The 19,969-nt window shown below is 45.1% G+C and overlaps 4 non-coding genes across 4 annotated transcripts; all 4 read right to left on the reverse strand.

Moving 5' to 3' along the window:
* Positions 1 to 11,803: 11,803 nt before the first annotated feature.
* LOC141168359 (U4 spliceosomal RNA) lies at positions 11,804 to 11,943 on the reverse strand. Its single transcript, XR_012252097.1, has one exon. It is a non-coding gene; the product is annotated as a U4 spliceosomal RNA (small nuclear RNA).
* Positions 11,944 to 15,172: 3,229 nt separating this feature from the next.
* TRNAK-UUU (transfer RNA lysine (anticodon UUU)) lies at positions 15,173 to 15,245 on the reverse strand. The gene has a single exon. It is a non-coding gene; the product is annotated as a tRNA-Lys (tRNA).
* A 3,090-nt stretch (positions 15,246 to 18,335) lies between these two features.
* Positions 18,336 to 18,475, reverse strand: LOC141168218 (U4 spliceosomal RNA). Its single transcript, XR_012251963.1, has one exon. It is a non-coding gene; the product is annotated as a U4 spliceosomal RNA (small nuclear RNA).
* A 701-nt stretch (positions 18,476 to 19,176) lies between these two features.
* Positions 19,177 to 19,249, reverse strand: TRNAK-UUU (transfer RNA lysine (anticodon UUU)). Its single transcript has one exon. It is a non-coding gene; the product is annotated as a tRNA-Lys (tRNA).
* Positions 19,250 to 19,969: the final 720 nt, after the last annotated feature.

A 19,969-nucleotide genomic window follows, 5' to 3' on the forward strand; every position in this document is an offset into this window, starting at 1 on the left:
ATGTCATCGTCTACTCCAAGACCTACGAGGACCACCTGAAACACCTGGCAGAAGTGTTCGAAGCCCTGGCAAACTACGGCCTAAAGGTGAAACCCTCCAAGTGTCACCTCCTGAAACCAAAGGTGCAGTACCTGGGACACGTGGTGAGTGCTGACGGAGTGGCTACCGACCCTGATAAGATCACCGCAATTAAGGAATGGCCAAGCCCCTCCAGCGTAAAGGAAGTGCGGCAGTTCCTCGGGTTGGTAGGCTACTACCGAAGATTCATTCCCGGTTTCACCAAAAAGGCAGCTCCTATGCAGGACCTCCTGATAGGCCAGTCCAGGAAGGCCAAGAACCAGAAGCCACCCTTCAGATGGGAGAAGCCGGAAGAAGAGTCCTTCCGCCAGCTGAAGATGGCCCTCACGGGGGATGAAATCCTGGCGAACCCTGATTACAGCCAGCCCTTTATCCTCTACACCGACGCAAGTAACATCGGGCTAGGAGCCGTACTGTCCCAGATCCAGCAGGGGAAAGAACGGGTAATTGCTTACGCCAGCCGAAAACTGCGACCCACCGAAAGAAACCCTGAGAATTACAGCTCATTCAAGCTAGAGTTCCTGGCAGTGGTGTGGGCAGTCACCGAACGCTTTAGGCACTACCTTGCCTCTTCCCGGTTCACCGTGTACACGGATAACAACCCGTTGACACACCTGGATACGGCAAGACTCGGTGCCCTGGAGCAGAGATGGATGGCCCGCCTGTCCAACTATGAGTTCACGATCAAATACCGGGCAGGACGCTCCAATACCAACGCGGATGCCTTGTCCAGAATGCCAAACCTACCGGACGTAGGGGAAGATCCAGAGGAACTGGAAGAAGTTGAACTCCCCGCGTTCCACCGTCATGGGACTATCCAGTATTCCCACCGTGTAAGGGGTAAGCAATCTGCTACGTTCAACCCCTTACCTCATTACAACTGGGCGGAAACGCAAGACAGTGACCCCGCCGTCCGACTGGTGAAGGAGATGCTGACTCAGCCAGATGCCCGCCTTGACCCAGACGTTCCGGAGGAGGCCAAGCAACTGTGGGTTGAGAAGAGTCGACTGTTCCTTTACAAGGGGAAGTTGTGCCGCAGAATGGTTAACTCCCGGACGCATGAACTGATCTGGCAAGTAGTGGTGCCAAGAAGAGACGCGGCTATGGTACTGGAGGCATACCACAACGGAGCTGGGAACTTCGGATGGAAGAAGCTGGAGTTCCTGCTGCGCGGGCGGTTCCACTGGGTAGGCATGAGAGGAACCATCGAGAGGTGGTGCAGAGACTGTGGCCCATGCAACCTAAGAAGGAAGGACCGTGCTAGCCAGAAGACTCCCCTGCAGTCCATCGTCACCAAGCAGCCGTTGGAACTGGTAGCCTTGGATCATGTAAAACTGACCCCCAGCAGAAGTGGCTACGTCTATGCGTTAACCATCGTGGATCACTACTCCCGGTTCTTGGTTGTCGTCCCCGTCAAGGACTTAACGGCTCAAACAGCAGCTAGAGCCTTCCAGCAGCACTTCTGCCGTCCACACGGATACCCAGAGCAGGTGCTGACGGACCAGGGACCTGCCTTTGAAGCGGAGGTCTTCCAGGAGTTCTGCACTCTGTATGGCTGCCGGAAGATAAGAACAACACCCTATCATCCACAAACCAATGGACTCTGCGAGAAAATGAACCAGGTGGTGATAGACCTTTTGAAAACATTGCCCCTGGAAGAACGCAGTCTGTGGCCTGAGAAACTGCCTGATCTGGTGGACCTATACAACCACATCCCTGTAGGTTCTACCAACTGTACCCCGGCTTACCTAATGAGAGCAAGACCTGGTAAGCTGCCTGTTGACCTGGATATGGGAGTCCTGACACCCGAGGACACTTCACCAGAAGCAGACTGGGACACAGAGAGGCAGCAGCAGTACCGGAAAGTACAGGAGAGCGTGGAGCGAAGTCTATGTGAAGCTAGAGAAAGACAGGAGAAGACTTACAACCAGTATGCTCCCGCTGTTCCCCTGGTACCTGGAGAGCAGGTCTTGAAGAGGAAGAGACGGCTCCACAAGTTGGACGACCAGTGGGAGAAGGACCCGTACACCGTACTGCCCTCAAGCCATGAGAACCCGAAAGTCTGCACAATTAGTAAGGATGGAGGAGAAACCACAGCCATTGTATCCCGAGATCACCTGAAGAAGTGTCCCGAACAGCTACGGAACCCTGAAGAAGAACAGGAAGACCCTCGACCCGCAGAGGAAAGGGAAGATATGGTCAGTACTGTGCTCGGAGACTTCCCTCGGTCTTGGACTCAAGTCAATGGCGCTGTTGTGGTACCCGTCCTCACCTTCCTCCAACCAGCATCTCAAGTACCTACGGAGAAACAGGTAGAGCTGGAAGAGCAGCCGGTCCAGGAGGCAGAAGACCCCACACAAGCAGACCAGGAGGATCAACCCTCTGCTTATAGTGAGCCTGCCGTGCCCCTAGTGAGCCAAAGAGCTCGTAGACAGCTGCCCAGTTTACCTTTGACAGCTCCTACACCCTGTAACTCAGGACCAGTCAGTCAGCTCCGTAGGTCTACTAGGGTCACTAGAGGCCAGTTGCCCGTACGTTGGAGGATTTAAAGTGCTCAAACTGTTTTATTTGTATTTACTTGTTTATTGTTGCTTGTGAATAATTGTGTATTTCTAGTTATTTTATAGGTGTCGTTCATGGATTATCCGGAATCCTTTGTACATATGTTTGGAGCGTAACCCAGGAACGGACTAAAGACTGTTAAAGACTCGGGGCAGGACAGACCCCTACCTGGTTACGGCTCCCTGTTCTTTGGTGAAATGGACACCCTTGTTTTCTTCAAAAACTGCACCCGGTTGCGGACACGCCGTGACCATCCTAATGTGTTTTTCTTTATTGTACTGTTTCTGTGTATAACTTGTTATGTTTACAAAAGTATGTTTAGTCCCGGAGTACTAAATTTCACTAGGGGGGAATGTGGCACCCCAGGGGTCTGGTTTCCACAGTAATAGCTATATTACGTCTGAGAGCAGGTGGGAGGTCTCCTGGTCAGGAATCCTATGCATGCCACACCTCCTGCCCAGTCCTGGGAGGGGAAGAACTTCCCCTATATAAACTGGGGCTGAGGCAGGGTTAGAGGAGAGAAAGAGGAGAAGAAGAGTCCCAGACAGAGACATAGTCTGGTCTGGAGAGGAGCAGCTTTAGGAAAGAAAGATCAGGAGCTCAGTGGGAGCAGTGCTAAAAGGAGTCAGGGGCTGGAAGCTGTAGAGCTCGCCCTGATTGAAGAGTTCTCACCGGACCCGGAGTCCGAGGCTGTGGGGACTAATCCTTACCCAGCAGCAGAAACCGACCGGCAGGGGATTTCAGGTCCTCTGGCCAAGAAACCCGAAGGCACGGTCACACGCAAGGGACCAGCACCGCCGTCGTGGAGCGGAAGCTACCAGGAGTCACCGGCCATACGGGTGAGCACCACACGGTACACTCAGGGACGTGGGCTACTTTTACCCGCCTCTAGCAAGGTAGCCAGAAGAGTACAATTAGTTGGGGAGGCCTACAACTCCGCCTGGCCAGGGGAGATCCCATCTGCTCATGGACTGACCAGGCCCCGATCGCTAGCCAGTACTCCGGGAGGGTCTACCTTTGTCATCAGTAAAGACCCTGAACTACACCGCACCGTCTCTGAGTGGTTCCTGCTACCTGCATGCTATTCTGCTACCTCCTTCAAACACGTCGGCTGCCCTGAGGCCATACCCCTCCCGTTGGGGGTTATACCATCTACGCTGCACAATCGTACCACCGGCCTCAGCGGTCTGCCCTGCAGCGGCGGCCTCATAGCCGCATTCAACGGGTGGCGTAGTCGAACACCGTACCATCTTCTGCTAAACTCTGCCACTCAGCTTGACTCCCTGGGCACGGACCGGGTCACCGCCACGAGACTACTACCCCTATTAGATCTGGCTCCGGGTAGGCTCCCGCGTGCGCAACGCTGCGCGACTCAGGCCCAGGGGCGCGTCATGTGTGTGGGCAGGTGTGTGTGTGTGTCTGTGTGGGCAGGTGTGTGTGTGTGTGTGTGGGCAGGTGTGTGTGTGTGTGTGGGGGCAGGTGTGTGTGTGGGCAGGTGTGTGTGTGTGTGGGCAGGTGTGTGTGTGTGTGGGCAGGTGTGTGTGTGGGCAGGTGTGTGTGTGGGCAGGTGTGTGTGTGTGTGTGTGTGTGGGCAGGTGTGTGTGTGTGTGGGCAGGTGTGTGTGGGGGCAGGTGTGTGTGTGGGCAGGTGTGTGTGTGGGCAGGTGTGTGTGTGTGTGTGGGCAGGTGTGTGTGTGTGTGTAGGCAGGTGTGTGTGTGTGTGGTCAGGTGTGTGTGTGTGTGTGGACAGGTGTGTAGGTGTGTGTGTGTGTCTGTGTGGGCAGGTGTGTGTGTGTCTGTGTGGGCAGGTGTGTGTGTGTGGGCAGGTGTGTAGGTGTGTGGGCAGGTGTGTGTGTCTGTGTGGGGGCAGGTGTGTGTGTGGGCAGATGTGTGTGTGTGTGGGGGGGGCAGGTGTGTGTGTAGGCAGATGTTTGTGTGTGTGTGGGCAGGTGTGTGTGTGTGGGCAGGTGTGTGTGTCTGTGTGGGCAGGTGTGTGTGTGTGTCTGTGTGGGCAGGTGTGTGTGTGGGCAGGTGTGTGGGCAGGTGTGTGTGTGTGTGTGGGCAGGTTAGAAAGTCTTGCCCTGTTGAACACTACACCTGACTTGAGGCCACCACCTCTTGGTTGTCCAATGTTCTTGCTTCTCTAGGGCTCTTCTCAGATATTCATTATAGATGGCTACGTGCGCCCCCCGCTGTGTATAGATGGCTACGTGCGGCCCCCCGCTGAGTATAGATGTCGCCGTGCGGCCTCCTGCTGTGTATAGATGGCTACGTGCGGCCTCCCACTGAGTATAGATGGCGCTGTGCGGCCTCCTGCTGTCTCTGGGGGGAACGCCGTGCGGCATCTATACTCAGCAGGAGGCCGCACGTAGCCATCTATACACGTATACTCAGCAGGAGGCCGCACGTAGCCATCTATACGGTGCCATCTATACACAACGGGAGGCCACACGGCGCCATCTATACACAGCGGGAGGCCGCACGGTGCCATCTATACACAGCAGGAGGCCGCACGGCGCCATCTATACACAGCGGGAGGCCGCACGTAGCCATCTATACACAGCGGGAGGCCGCACGGCACCATCCATACACAGCAGGAGGCTGCACGTAGCCATCTATACACGTATACTCAGCAGGAGGCCGCACATAGCCATCTATACGGTGCCATCTATACACAGCAGGAGGCCGCACGTAGCCATCTATACACGTATACTCAGCAGGAGGCCGCACATAGCCATCTATACGGTGCCATCTATACGCAGCGGGAGGCCGCACGGCGCTATCTATATACAGCGGGAGGCCGCACGGCACCATCCATACACAGCAGGAGGCTGCACGTAGCCATCTATACACGTATACTCAGCAGGAGACCGCACATAGCCATCTATACGGTGCCATCTATACACAGCGGGAGGCCGCACGGCGCCATCTATACACAGCGGGAGGCCGCAGGGCACCATCTATACACAGCGGGAGTCTCAGTGCTTTGCAAGAGCAGTCAATAAATTCTACTTGACTAATTCTGAGCACCATAAAGTCTGGTTCGCTTCTAACCTGCTGTCTTCATTTTCAGCTTGCTGAATTCTAACTCATTTACTGTCATTCGAGACGATGCCTTTGCTGGTCTCTTTCACCTTGAATACCTGTAAGTGCTCCACTTAATGTCATATTTTTGATTCTGTTCTTCTTCATCTTTTGGCATGTGCAATTGTATGAGCAAGTATTCATATGAATTTATGACCTACTTAAACCTTCGAGGACCTTAAATTTTATTCAATCAAATTTTTTTCCAGTTTAAAACTATGGGACATATATGTGCCTTGGTCCTCAAAGGGTTTTTAAAGGGGCTGCAAACATAAATACGAAAAAAATAATTCAATTAGTGCTTTTTGTGTTCATTTAATTTTTATTTGAAGTCCATTTTTTTATATACCTTGAAATTAAGCCCTACCCCATGGAATGAAGCCCTACCTACATGACATCTGAGAGCTACATGGATCCCGCTTGTGAGGTGCCTGTCCGTCACTACTATTCAGTTTTAGGGTCCACTCACTAAGCCATATATTCTCTCATGCAAGAGAATAGGGCCAATTATGCTAATGACACTCGGCTCAAACTCTGTCAGAGCTTCAACTGAGTGTGATCCGATTCTCTCGCAGCACAGATATGGATAACTTAATTTCTCCATCTTCTCCATAGTCTCTGTGAGTGTTCATCGGACTGCACTTGGATGACATCCGAGTGCAGTCCAATGTTTTACGTGCGCCCATAGACTTGTATGGGTGCACATGGTCCGAATATCGAATGAGATTATTTTCTCATGCCAATAATAGCAGATCTGCACTTTCCCATAGTATAACATAGGGCCGAGTCCTATCCGATAAAACATCACATAGCATTCGGCCATGTTATACGACAGTGTGAGCGAGCCCTTAGAGTCAAGGAATATTTACATGCAGATGATGATATTACTCTCCAAGTGTATATTTTTTTAAGCGAGTTCATAGTAAATGCTTTGCCTTTTTGACATGTGATCAACTAAAGAACAAGAAAGATTTAGGACCTCCCCTATAGAGAAATGGAAAATAGTTTGGAGGACTTGCATGTCCTTTTTTATTTATTTATTTATTTATTATGAGAAAATCATAAAAGATCCCGTTTTTTAACCATGCTGTGACTTTCTGCTGAGGGAGAGGGAGAGAGCTGCCCTATTCAGAGTCTGTAATAAGACCTGCTGACAAAAGTGTTGAAGATACAGTCTAATGTGAATTAACAATGAAAAAAAGTTAATTTCACAAATGGCTTGTATTTTCTTAATACAAACTTTTTTTGTGTTTACAGCTCCTTTAAAGGGAATCTGTCATCAGGTTTTTGCCACCTAATCTGAGAGCAGCATAATGTAGGGTTAGAGGCACTGATTCCAGTAATGTGTCACTTACTGGGCTGCTTAGTGTTGTTTTGATAAAATCAATGATTTGGCAGAATGTAATTATCACTAGATGACTAGTAAGTTCTGTAGGACCCCACCCCCATCACTGATCAGTAGATTTCTGTGTACACTGAGCATGGGCAGAAAGCTGCCAATCAGTGGTGTGGGCGGGGCTATACAGAGCGCAGCATTCAGAGAGCTGCTAGATCTGCAGCAGATAAAACGGTGATTTTCTCAAAATGACAACAAGCAGCTGAAAAAGTGACACATCGCTGGAATCAGGGTATCTGCCCCTATATTGTTCTGCTCTCAGATGAGGCAGCACAATTAATATTGTGCCAAATTAATTTCCCGTGAACTATCACGTGATCTATCACAGGGGATCATGTGACATGTCACGTGATAAATCAGGTGGGGGGGGCCCGCGCCTTCTAATCTGCCCGGGGCCCTTGCTACTCTTAATCCACCCCTGATTGGAGGGGTTGAGTGGAGAATGCCATAAGGGACTTTTAACCCTCCGTCAGGGGCAATATGTTTCATAACGAGTTTAGGGGCACAGGCTAGAAAATTGGCTATATTTTCCTTTTTTTTAAATTTCAATGCTCTAAAAGTGATCAGTTACCTTAATAGGAATGTAATAAATGAGAATCCACATAATCAGGTGGAAAAAAAAATGTTTACTAACCAGAAAAGTAATATGTTTCAAAGTGCACACATTTTGCTACTTGCAAAACAAACCCGACAGTTTTCTTCAAAAACTATTAGTAAACATAAAATTTAGATAAGCAAAATAAATTATAAGGTTGCTGAAATAGTACTGTACTCAAAATCAGTTACTATCAGATGTTAGCGGTTCACCTGTAAAAGTACACTTGCAGAGCAATGAGCATGATTTGCAGATCATTTCTGCATGAGACAGGCAAATAGCATTTTTGCAATTTTTCCATGCATAATTTGAGAGTCTCCTGAGTCCTGTGCAGGTGTTGCATCTCTGCCTTTTGGGTGGTGGGGGAGCTGGTGATTCTTCGCGTTCATGTTCTGTGCGAAATTTTCTCAGCCGCATTTGCATGCTAGAGGGTATTCCAATTGTTTTCACACTTCTTCTGCGAAGCTCTGCAATGACCAGTTCATGAGCCAGTGATTTAGATAGAGTCTTCTACGCTGTGATCCCAGCTGGTTTCCTATGTAAATAACGAGAGAATTTATTCCTGCCTCATTTAGCATAGTGAAAAAAATTACCATTGGCCAGCGCCTGGCATTTCTACACACGCTGAGAGTAGCACACATCTGATCTGCAGGGTCTACACCACCCTTGGTTTCGTTGTAAAACGTTATAATTTCCGGCTTATTTTGTGCTTCAGACCGAGGATCGATCACATCATCATCATCATGAAGAGAGGATACAAGAATAACATTTTAGTTCTTGCGTGGGACATAGGACACTAAAACTTTCCCATCACTAAATCCAAACATACTGTGGTATTGTTCTCTCCCTTTCACATTGATAAACTGTGGCGGCAATTGTGTTTTATTTTTTCGCACAGCACCCACATATGATATGTTTTTGTATTTCAAAAAATCAATCAAACCCACATCAGTAAACCAGTTATCTGCAGTTATATTCCTCCCCGAACCATACAAAGGCTCAGCCATTCGCTTTCCCACCTCACTCAGTGTGTTGCTTACACAATATGGACCTGCTGGCTGTTTCCCCGCATAAACTTCCATATTGTAGGTAGAAGTAATCCTGGAGTCAGCAAGGGAAACATTTTTTAGCCCATATTTGTTTGGTTTAGATGGGATATATTGCCGAAAGCCACATCTACCACGAAATCCCGGGAGCATTTCATCAATAGTGACATTTTGACCTAGACAATAGCTTTTTTGACAGGTTTGGACAAATTTTTCAAATATCTCCCGAATTTTTTTCGCTCAGTTCTGGTACTTCTGTCGTCAAAACGAGGACACCGCATTATAATTTTGAATCTCTTTCTATTCATTACCAAGGAAAATTTCTCAATGCCGTCCCCATCTCTACCCCAGAGCTCCTCCAAACTCTGTCGGTTTGCCCTATAGGCGCCTGCAAGATATAGCAAACCAATAAACGCCCTCAGTTCAATTACATCAATAGGGTTGACATCTCGCTTTCTAATGAAACTGTCCCTTATGGTGTCCATGTACTGATTTGTATATGTCACAATTGTGACCAGAATGTCATCAGTGAATAAACAGTTCCAGCATTCCATTTCATTTTTAGCATTCCATTCCTTGCAGTTCCTATGACACCTGGAAGGTGGCTCAAAATGTTATGCGAGCGTGTGTGAGAACGTTTAGGGGGTGGCTTTTTTATCCATTTTGTTGTTTTATCTTTGCCCAAATAATTTGTTTCTATGTCTTGAGCATCCTCCGCACTCTCTCCATCTTGATCTGTATCAGACACATCTGGACATTCTTCCACATCATCTTCTGAATCAATGTCACTTTCTTCCCCTAAATCTTCTAGCTGTAAGGGGTCTGTCTCATCATCATCAAGCAGTATATTTTGCACTTGCTCAACATGAAGGGCATTTGACAAGTCAAATATTCTCCTCGCCATTTCAGAAGAAAAGCTGAAGCAAGAGAGAGAATATGTGTTAGGGCGCCATGTGCCTGAGAAGCACACTCTTATTTCTAACAAAACCTTCTATGACAAATCCACAAATTTAGCACTAGCTATTCATAAAACAAGCTAAAAAAACAATTGGGATGAATAAAAACAGCAAATACTAACCGTCAAAGGTGTGACGCATTCAGGGGCTGATATCTGATCTCCTGAAGCTCTGCAGCACAAGAGGCTTCTCAGGTTTCACACAGCCTTTAAAGTTAGGAAGGTACTGGGAGGAGGGTGTTTCCCAGACAAACCACTGAAAATAGAGAAATGAAACTGAGTGAGCTGCGCCTGTCAGATCAGATGCCCCTGACGGAGGGTTAATTAATTGGTGGTGGTGGGAGGATGCTATCAGGTTAGCAAAGCCCACTAGGGGTACAAGAATCCAATGAATTTAAGTAGGTGTAAGCCGGATCAGATTTCGTAAATAAAATCTCACTTTTAATATTCAAGACTAAAATATGGGTACCAATATCTCACAATGACATATACAGATATTAAAGTGACAAAGTGAACTTGTCCTCAATTATAAAATAGTTGGATCTTACCATTAGAAGTTTTCAATCAGCAAAAACATCACACAGGAGGGAGAAAAGGGAAATAAAGTCAGACAGGTAAAGCTACGTTCCCTGTCGTGCCCAATGCAATATCTCCCCGTCCTGACAAGGACAGTGCCCGAGTGCGACCTATCCCTCTAATAATGTCCTTGTACAAACCCTCCATACGCATTTCATCAACCTGTAACGGGAGACTCCTCAGGGGAGAAGAATGTATATAAAGGCAATAGATTATGTAACAGTATCACAGCCCCTTTATGTGGCAGAGTGCTGACAATAGTGCTGACAATAGTGCTGACAGAGTGCTGACAGAGTGCTGACAAGAGTGCTGACAGCGCTGACAGAGTGCTGACAAGAGTGCTGACAGCGCTGACAGAGTGCTGACAAGAGTGCTGACAGAGTGCTGACAATAGTGCTGACAGAGTGCTGACAGAGTGCTGACAAGAGTGCTGACAGAGTGCTGACAGCGCTGACAGAGTGCTGACAGAGTGCTGACAAGAGTGCTGACAGAGTGCTGACAGCGCTGACAGAGTGCTGACAAGAGTGCTGACAGAGTGCTGACAGAGTGCTGACAGCGCTGACAGAGTGCTGACAGAGTGCTGACAGAATGCTGACAAGAGTGCTGACAGAATGCTGACAAGAGTGCTGACAGAATGCTGACAGAGTGCTGACAGAATGCTGACAAGAGTGCTGACAGAATGCTGACAGAGTGCTGACAGAATGCTGACAAGAGTGCTGACAGAGTGCTGACAAGAGTGCTGAAAGAGTGCTGACAAGAGTGCTGACAAGAGTGCTGACAGAATGCTGACAAGAGTGCTGACCGAGTGCTGACAGAGAGCTGACAGAATGCTGACAGAGTGCTGACAAGTGTGCTGACAGAGTGCTGACAGAATGCTGACAGAATGCTGACAAGAGTGCTGACAGAGTGCTGACAAGAGTGCTGACAAGAGTGCTGATAGAGTGCTGACAGAGTGCTGACAGAATGCTGACAGAGTGCTGACAAGAGTGCTGTGCAGCACATGGAGCAAATGCTTCATAATCTATTCCCTTTATATACATTCATCTCCCCTGAGGAGCCCCCATTACAGGACACCATCAGGGACTTATAATGATAACAACTAATAATAGTGAATGAATGGCACTGTATCATAGACACATAATAGTATCACATAGTGACTGAATATCGCTATACCATGAACATAATATAACAGCAAAAAGTTTTTGAATACCGCCAAACCATGAAAATATAGAAACACCAAACAATGACTTTATTACCGCCATACCATGAACACATAATAACAAAAACAACTAAAACATGACTCCATATGGAGAAATCTCCGGGGAAGCAGCTGACTAGATAGTAATCCTGTAATTGATCCCGCACGTTTCTTTGCTGATTCTCTTGTCCTCAGGGAAGTGAAATGTTACTTATAATTCTCAGCCCGACACATGTAACATACGGCTCCAATACAACTGTATACACGTAACTATCTCCAATAAACACCTCTTCTAACATTAACCACCTATTCAGTCTCCTGGGAGACTGTCAAAAATTGTCATGCTGACTGTACTACGAGCCCTCATGGCGAGGTATTGGGAAAAGTTTTCAACTAGCAATAATCACGCCTCGGATAAACCTCATGGGCTATGATACTGCCACTGCGCAAAGCTGGAGGCCATCTGTGAGGAGCTGCGGCCTCCGGATCTGGGGCTCTGTCTACACTGAGGAGAGACAAAGTCATTAGGGGGCTGTGCGAGCAAAGGATTCTGGGAGTGGATATGCTAATAACACCCCTCTCCTAAGTCTGTAATGGCAGAAAGAAAAGCTCCCCAGGCTGGGGAAGGGGAGGGGGTTTATGCACTGATATAATACCGTTATACCATGAGCGCAGAATAACACAAAGTAGTGACTAAATACCAACTTACCATGATCTCATAATAATGCCAGACAGTGAGAGAATACTATCTCTGGGCTCGGCCTCTCCGATCATTTACAGACACCCGCATCCTGTGTAATACCAGGTCCATCAGGTGGTCGAAAAGGGATGTTGTAATCTGTGGCCCTATAGAGGCCACAATGTAAGGAACTGTACAGGTGACCTAGTTGTGGCACCATCAGAGGAGATCACCGCTAGTCCTCCATGCTGAGCCTCCTCCCATAATATTAGGCCTGTTGTGCTGTATATTATATTATATCACCTATATATCATGGAGTCATTTCAACATTTTTTATTCAATTTTATTAAAAGTTTCAGCCTGAAAAGGTACTCGAACCCTGAACTAAAGATTTAGGACTATTTCAGGCTGGACCTAACTCGCTTCCATTAGCCTCTGAGCACTTCCAAAGAGTGAATGCAACCACGGTCTCTTATAAGAAGGTGCATAGACAGGTTTTTTTAAGCCCTTTTACAATGTAACCACTGCAGCCAATCACTAGCCACAGCAGTAACCAATGTGACTGGAGACTGACAGTAGTGATCACACTTCTGTACGGCCAAAATAGGATGTACAGAGATGGGCTGTTTCCTATTTATGGAGGCGAATATTAAGCAATTGCAGGTTTAAGTCCCCTAAGGGGACTGATAAAAATAAGATCATGCCCATCTGTGCGTCCAGAATAGGATGTACAGAGGCTGCCTGTATAGAGGTGAGTATTAAGCAATCGCAGGTCCAAGTCCCCAAAGGGGACTGATAAAAATAAAATCACTCCCCTTTTACAAATATGTAAAAAAATTAGCACATTGGGTATTGCTGGGTTTCTAAATATCTGAACTAATAAAATATTTTTATCCCAAATGCTACAAGCCGAAACCGAAGAAAAAAAAATCTAAATGGCAGAATTGCAGGGGAGGTTGGGGGAGGGGTCATGTCACCTCCCAAAATAAAGTGGAATTAAAACAGATACGAAAGTGTTGGAGGCCAACAGGTACAATATATATATATATATCATAGGAATGACTGAACTTTGAGTGCTGGATATTTCCAGGACTCTATCAAGAGACACTAGGTACAAGGTTGTGAACCTGCTAGGCGAAAAGGCCGGTGTTCTTTGTGTGATGTCCTTTGTTTTAGTGATAAAGTAAAGGTTGCATCTACATATGGAATGAGTATAGGCCCTCCAGCCTCCTGGATGATACAGGTACACACACCTTCTGTGGTGAACTTGAATACAGATCCTGTTTTTGTGTCCTAGTGTAATCTACATATGTACACTGCCCCTGTGGATTTGAATTGTATACCATTGCTCCTGAGGTAGACATCCTGTCTTCAGCCTATGGATATGTATATTGGTGCACAATGCTTTTGATGAACATCTTGGAGCCAGCCCAAATGGAGTTGAACCTACACAAGGACTTTCTTCCAGAAGTACAAGAGTGCCATCTGCAGGAAGGTGTTGACCAATGCAGCCAATGACAATGCTCATACTACCCTGAAGATGATTGGATATTTGCCACAGAAGATACCGGAGAAGAAGGGCGGAGTCGTGGGTTGTATGTGGGTGTGGATGTGAAATTTTTAGTATAAATGAAGTAGAGTCAAGACTATCTCTCTCTCTCTCTCTCTGCCATGAAGGATCATTGCTAAGTATACTTATAATTGTATTTGTATTTTCTCTAATTAGAGGACATTGAAGAAAGGTTCTATTGTGAAATTGTTGATTGAATTGCCTTATTATTATCTTATTTTTCTTGTCATTAAACATCTGTATTATTTTCCCAAAACTTGAGTTATTGATTATATAGGAAAGGTTCAGGACAGGATATAGAACGGGAAATCACCACCTACAGAAAGTCATATGGACCCCAAAATGGTACAATATAGACTACACCTCGCCCCGAAAAAAACAAGACCTCGCACAACTCTAACAACCCAAAAAATAAAAGTTATGGCTTTCAGAATATGATGGCTGAAACAAGATATTTTTATTTAAAGCAGTTTGATTTTTTTTTTTTTACAGTAAAACAACTATATAAAATGTGACATCACGATGATCGCACTGACAAGTAGAAGAAAGTTATCAGGTCATTTTTACAGCAACTTGAACGCCAAAAAATCAAAACTCAAATAACAATGGCGGAATCAAAACTTTTTCATTACTTGGAATTTTTCCCACTATTCAGTATATTTTATGGCAAAATGAATGCTATCATACAACACTAAATCTCGTCCCGCAAGAGATGAGCTCTCATACAGCAACGCGGATGGAGAAATAAAAATGTTGTGGCTTTTAGAAAACAGAGAGAAAAAAAAATAGATTGGCCATTTCTTTCATCGTCAGCCTGCAGACAAGTCAGATCTCCCACCTCCACAAAATAGGAAAGCACATCTATTATAACCACATGATTCAGTCTCAAAAATGCAACTACTAGTTTATAGCAATTTTTCGGAGTTACAAAAAACAGCGCCACCCCTGTGAACAGGTTGTTTGTGGTATTGCAGCTAGGCCCTATTCTCTTCAATAGAGCTGAGCAGTAATACCAGACTTAATCGGGTTTTTGCACCATCCAGAAATTTCTAGACAGTTCTTTATGGGTTTTCAATGTGTCCATAAACCATGTTCTCTGTTTGTGACTTTCGAAAAGTTGTTCAGAAAAAAAATAAAAATCAGGCTGGCGGCTCCGGACACAACTCTGGACTAGTGTGGAACAGACATTTTTTTCTAATCCTTGACAAAAACTGACCAATGTGACTTCTGACTAATTAACGAATCAGCCTCGGGTTATTTATACTTACCCGAAATCTGTATAAAGCCGGGTCTTCCCCAAGGTGATCCAAAAAGGGACGGTGTAATCTGTGGCCTATGGATGCCACAATATGGGAAACTGTGCAGGTGACCTTACATACATATCATGCAGTTGTTTGAAAAAAAATGTCATGAAATTTTATTAAATAACAATTCTGCCCAAATGGGGACTTGAACCCTGGACCCTCAGATTAAAAGTCTGATGCTCTACTGACTGAGCTATCCAGGCCCTGTGGAAAACATAGGAGTGGTAAGATTTCAGTGTGGAACTAACAACAACTAACACCTTGTATTATATAAATACATTATTTCTTGCACCTGGGAAGTATGAAGGGATCTATACTGATACCATATATTACATGCACGCTCACTGAAGCCCATAGGATGAATGCCTCCTTGGACCTGCCAGGGTCAGTCACAGAGGTTATGTTCCCTCTGTAAGTGACCTAAGGCTGCACACCATAACTACTGATGTGCACAGCTCCCGCCTGCTTTGTGTGCCCCCTATGACTGATCCTGAGTAGCAGGAAACATCCGATGTTCAAGGGGTCACCTACGCAGTCACACAGTAATACCATTTGGAGCCACAAGGCCGAGCGCCATCTCTGCACAGTTCCCCGTCACTTCCGCTCGGACCATACACATAACATGAGAGCAACAAGAGCCTGTACTATGTGCAAGAAGAGCCTGTACTATGTGCAACAAGAGCCTGTACTATGTGCAACAAGACCAACATAATGGAACGCCAACATGGCAGCAACATAAAGAAAATGCATAATATTTAGTCTGTCTCTTATAAGAAGGTGTGTAGACAGTTTTGTTTAACCATTTTACAATGTAACCGCTGCAGCCAATCACTAGCCATAGCAGTGACCAATGTGATCATAGACTGGCTGCAGTGATCCCACATCTGTACGGCCTAATAGGATGTTCAGTGACTGGCTGTTTATGAAGTATGGAGGCGAGTATTTTTTCAACTTTTTAAAGGGTTTTTCTATTATTAAGTTTTCTATCTCCGTAGGCTCGCCCAGTGAAAATAATAATAAACTGTGTTTTCCTCACCCCCCGATACTTCCGAGCTGCCTGTCTGTCATTGCTTCCCGTCCTGTCAAGAGGCTGCAGCAGTGATGCCACAAATTGTGACCACTACAGCCAATCACTGAGGTCGGCATCAGTCTGGTGATTGGCTGCAGTGGTCACGTTCTGTAGTTGTGATGTCTCGCCAGCAACTTGTCAACAAAGACCAGAGGAAGCGACAGGAAGGCAGCGCTGGATATTAGGAAGTCTGGTGACATAGAGACGTTTATCCTCGGAAACACTTTGAAGATTTCTGTCCTGGACAACCCCTTTAAGGTGATTAGACCGGATCATAGTCAGCTGAAAGGCTCCATGTACATCGAAAGAGACCACGCCTCTCTCCCTGTGGGGTCTGTCCTCTAACTTAGGTTGGGTCTGTGATTCCCCTTCTCCCATCACTTGCGGTTTTGTTTTTTTATCACACACTTTTAGTGTTTTTCTTAATTTATTTATTTTTTCTGTAGAAAAGTCTGTGTGACCCCAGAAAGAAACAGTTGCTATGAAAGTCTTTGGTGTCCATAGCAACCAATCACAGAGCAGCTTTCATTTTACCAGAGCTGTGTAAGAAATGAAATCCGGACCGTGATTGGTTGCTATGGGAAACAAAGACAACCACCGGAGCAAGCTCTGATCGCTGCTGTTCAACCCTCTGACAATGTCTGACAGCGGCATGTAAATGGTCGTGATTTGTCTGCACCCATCTCGACCCCCCAAATTCCCACCCACTCCTGCAATGTGATTGCATGGTGCCGATGGGTTACCATGACAGCCGGGGGTCTAGTGAAGGCCCCTGTCACCGCTATGTTTGTACATACAAGTACAGAAAACTTCACCTAATAAATACTATTCATTGTCCAAAAAAACCAAAGTGCTTTACAAACATGTACTGTATTAGAAATCATGGCTGCTTTCTTCCAAAAACAGCACCACTCCGGTTCACAGGTTGTGTGTGGTATTGCAACTGAGCTCCATTTACTAAAATAAAGCTGAGCAGTAATTCCAGACACGACCCGTCCATAACGGCGGAGCTCCGTCCAGAGGAAAGGTTTATCTAAGACCGGTTTCACAAATCTGCGGTCCACAGTCTGGGTGCGATCCATGATGTACGGAGCGGCTGCGGGTCTCTTATATCAGGCAATCGCAGGGTTAAACCCCGAAGGGACTGAAAAAAAATCAAAGACATTTAAAGAAAAAAATTAAAATTATATATATATTGAATAAATATATTTAAATAAATCGTATTTTCTCAGTTTAAGAAGAAAAAAATAGATATACATATCATATCTATATTTAAATACATATTATATATATATCATTTTATATACATATATTTAAATATATATTATAATATTTAAAGAAAAAATAAAAATTATGTGCATATATATATATAATCTTTAACATTTTTTAGATTTTTCAAAAAATGTTCATATCTAATATTTATAATATTTAAAGAAGAAATAAAAATATATTTATATATACATATATATCCAAAAAAGACAAAGGCAGCAGCACTCCATTGTTCAATATAGGGTGAACTTTTTCAAGCTGGAAAAAGTTTCACATTTTGAACGAAACGTTGCCCTGACGTGATGGGTCAATAAATCCCCCTCTATTGGACTATGGAGCGCTGCCTTTGTCTTTGCTGGACGTCTTGAGGTTTGGTTTTGCCTGTAAGGCGTATTTAGCACCCAACTGTTTTTGTAATAACTTTGCTAGTGCTGCACCTGTATTTTTCTAATTATATATTCATATAAATAAATATAAATATATATATATATATATATATATCTATATATATACACACACATATGTACAGTATATATAGAATTTTTTCATGTATTGTTTTACATTTTCTGATATGTATATATATACACATATACTATCAGTACTATTTTGGGGTCTATATGACTTTCTGATCTCTTATTATTCCATCATATTTTGGGAGGTGACCAAAAAAATCCCAGAGAATTTGCCATTTACACTTTCTTCTGTTTTGGTGTACACCGTATATAATAAATAGTATTTTATATATGTACCAAGCGATAACAAATGTGTTAATTTTTTATTTATTTTTGGAAAAGTGGGTGTTTGATCTTAATACACACAGATATATATATATATAATTCTTACTGCATGGAACAAGTTCTCATTGGCATAGAAATATACCTGAAATGTTGTAATTTCTAGAATATTGATCCTACAGCACATGGCCGATTTAGATCTAGCTCAACCACCTATTCAGTCTCCTGGGAGACTGTCAAAAATTGCCATGCTGACTGTATTACGAGCCCTCACGGCGGGGTATTGGGAAAAGTTTTCAACTAGCAATAATCACGCCTCAGATTAACCTCATGGGCTATGATACTGCCACTGCGCAAAGCTGGAGGCCATCTGTGAGGAGCTGCGGCCTCCGGATCTGGGGCTCTGTCTACACTGAGGAGAGACAAAGTCATTAGGGGGCTGTGGGAGCAAAGGATTCTGGGAGTGGATATGCTAATAACACCCCTCTCCTAAGTCTGTAATGGCAGAAAGAAAAGCTCCCCAGGCTGGGGGAGGGGAGGGGGTTCATCCTCCATCTGATCATAGTGTCACCACCTCCTGCTATACAGACTGTCTGCTCCTGCGTCCTGGGGGAACCTTCACTTATGTGTTACAGGATTGCATTACCAGGGACTTCCTGATGATGGCGCAAGAAGAGAAGCAATACTGTCATGCAGTGACCATATAATAACAAATAGTGACTTATAACCGCCAAACCATCAGCACATAATAACAGAAAATAGTGATTAAATACCGCCATACCATCACCACATTATAATACTAAATAGTGACTGAATACCGCCATATAGTGCCCTCTATACAGACTGTTCACAAGTTTCTATATTACATTACCAGTGATCGCCTGTTGTTGGCGCCAAAAGTGCAGCTATGGAGAACAAGGTCACCACCCAAAACTAACTGGAATCAAAGATATTACAGTAACCGTGATATTTTCCTGAACAGTCGCCATCATTTGTCCTTCCCTAGGTCTCTTATATTCTTTAGAAATAGCGTTTATTGGTTTCATCTTTATTAAAAGCTTCTGCCCGAAAAGGGACTTGAACCCTGGACCCTCAGATTAAAAGTCTGATGCTCTACCGACTGAGCTATCCGGGCTTCTGTACATGATCACTGACACAATGACTTTCTCCTGTATTATCGGCCGTCTGCTCCTCCTTTCTGGTTACAGACTATCACCACTCATCACTATACGTTCTGTCCATTGGTTTCTACGTCCTGGAAAGGAACCGTCTCTTCTGTATTCCAGACCTGTCCAGCAATGCAGAGATGATCCCATAAGAGGCAACGATTGAATTGGAGGGAGGACGTCATCAGGGATTTGTAATGACTTGTGGATGGGACAGGATGATATCAGGGACTTATAATGAATTGGGGAGAATGCTATACAGAGGCTTATAATAAACAGGAGAGTGCGGGAGGACACCACAAGGGACTTATTATGAATTGGGAGTGGTGTAGGATGCCATAAGGGACTTAGAATAAATTGAGTTGTGGGAGGAAGATACTTAGAGGGTCTCATAATGAATTGGGGTTGGTGGAGGACGCTATAAAGGACATATTATGAACTAGGGGTGGAAGAGAACACTATACAGGGACTTATGATGAATTGGGGGGGGGGGGGGTGGCAAATGCCATATGGGACTTTTAATCAATTGGTGGCTGAGGGATGCTGTTATCAGACACTTATAGATAATAACTAATAGTGACTGTAATACCGCAATACCATGCCCACATAACAAGAAAAAAACAACAACATGACTACATGGAGAAATCTCCGGGGAAGCAGCTGACTAGATAGTAATCCTGTAATTGATC

The sequence above is a fragment of the Phyllobates terribilis genome, unplaced genomic scaffold (genome assembly GCF_046119375.1).
Source record: "Phyllobates terribilis strain yellow unplaced genomic scaffold, ASM4611937v1 Scaffold_11__3_contigs__length_659146591, whole genome shotgun sequence".
Classification (NCBI taxonomy): Eukaryota; Metazoa; Chordata; class Amphibia; order Anura; family Dendrobatidae; genus Phyllobates; species Phyllobates terribilis.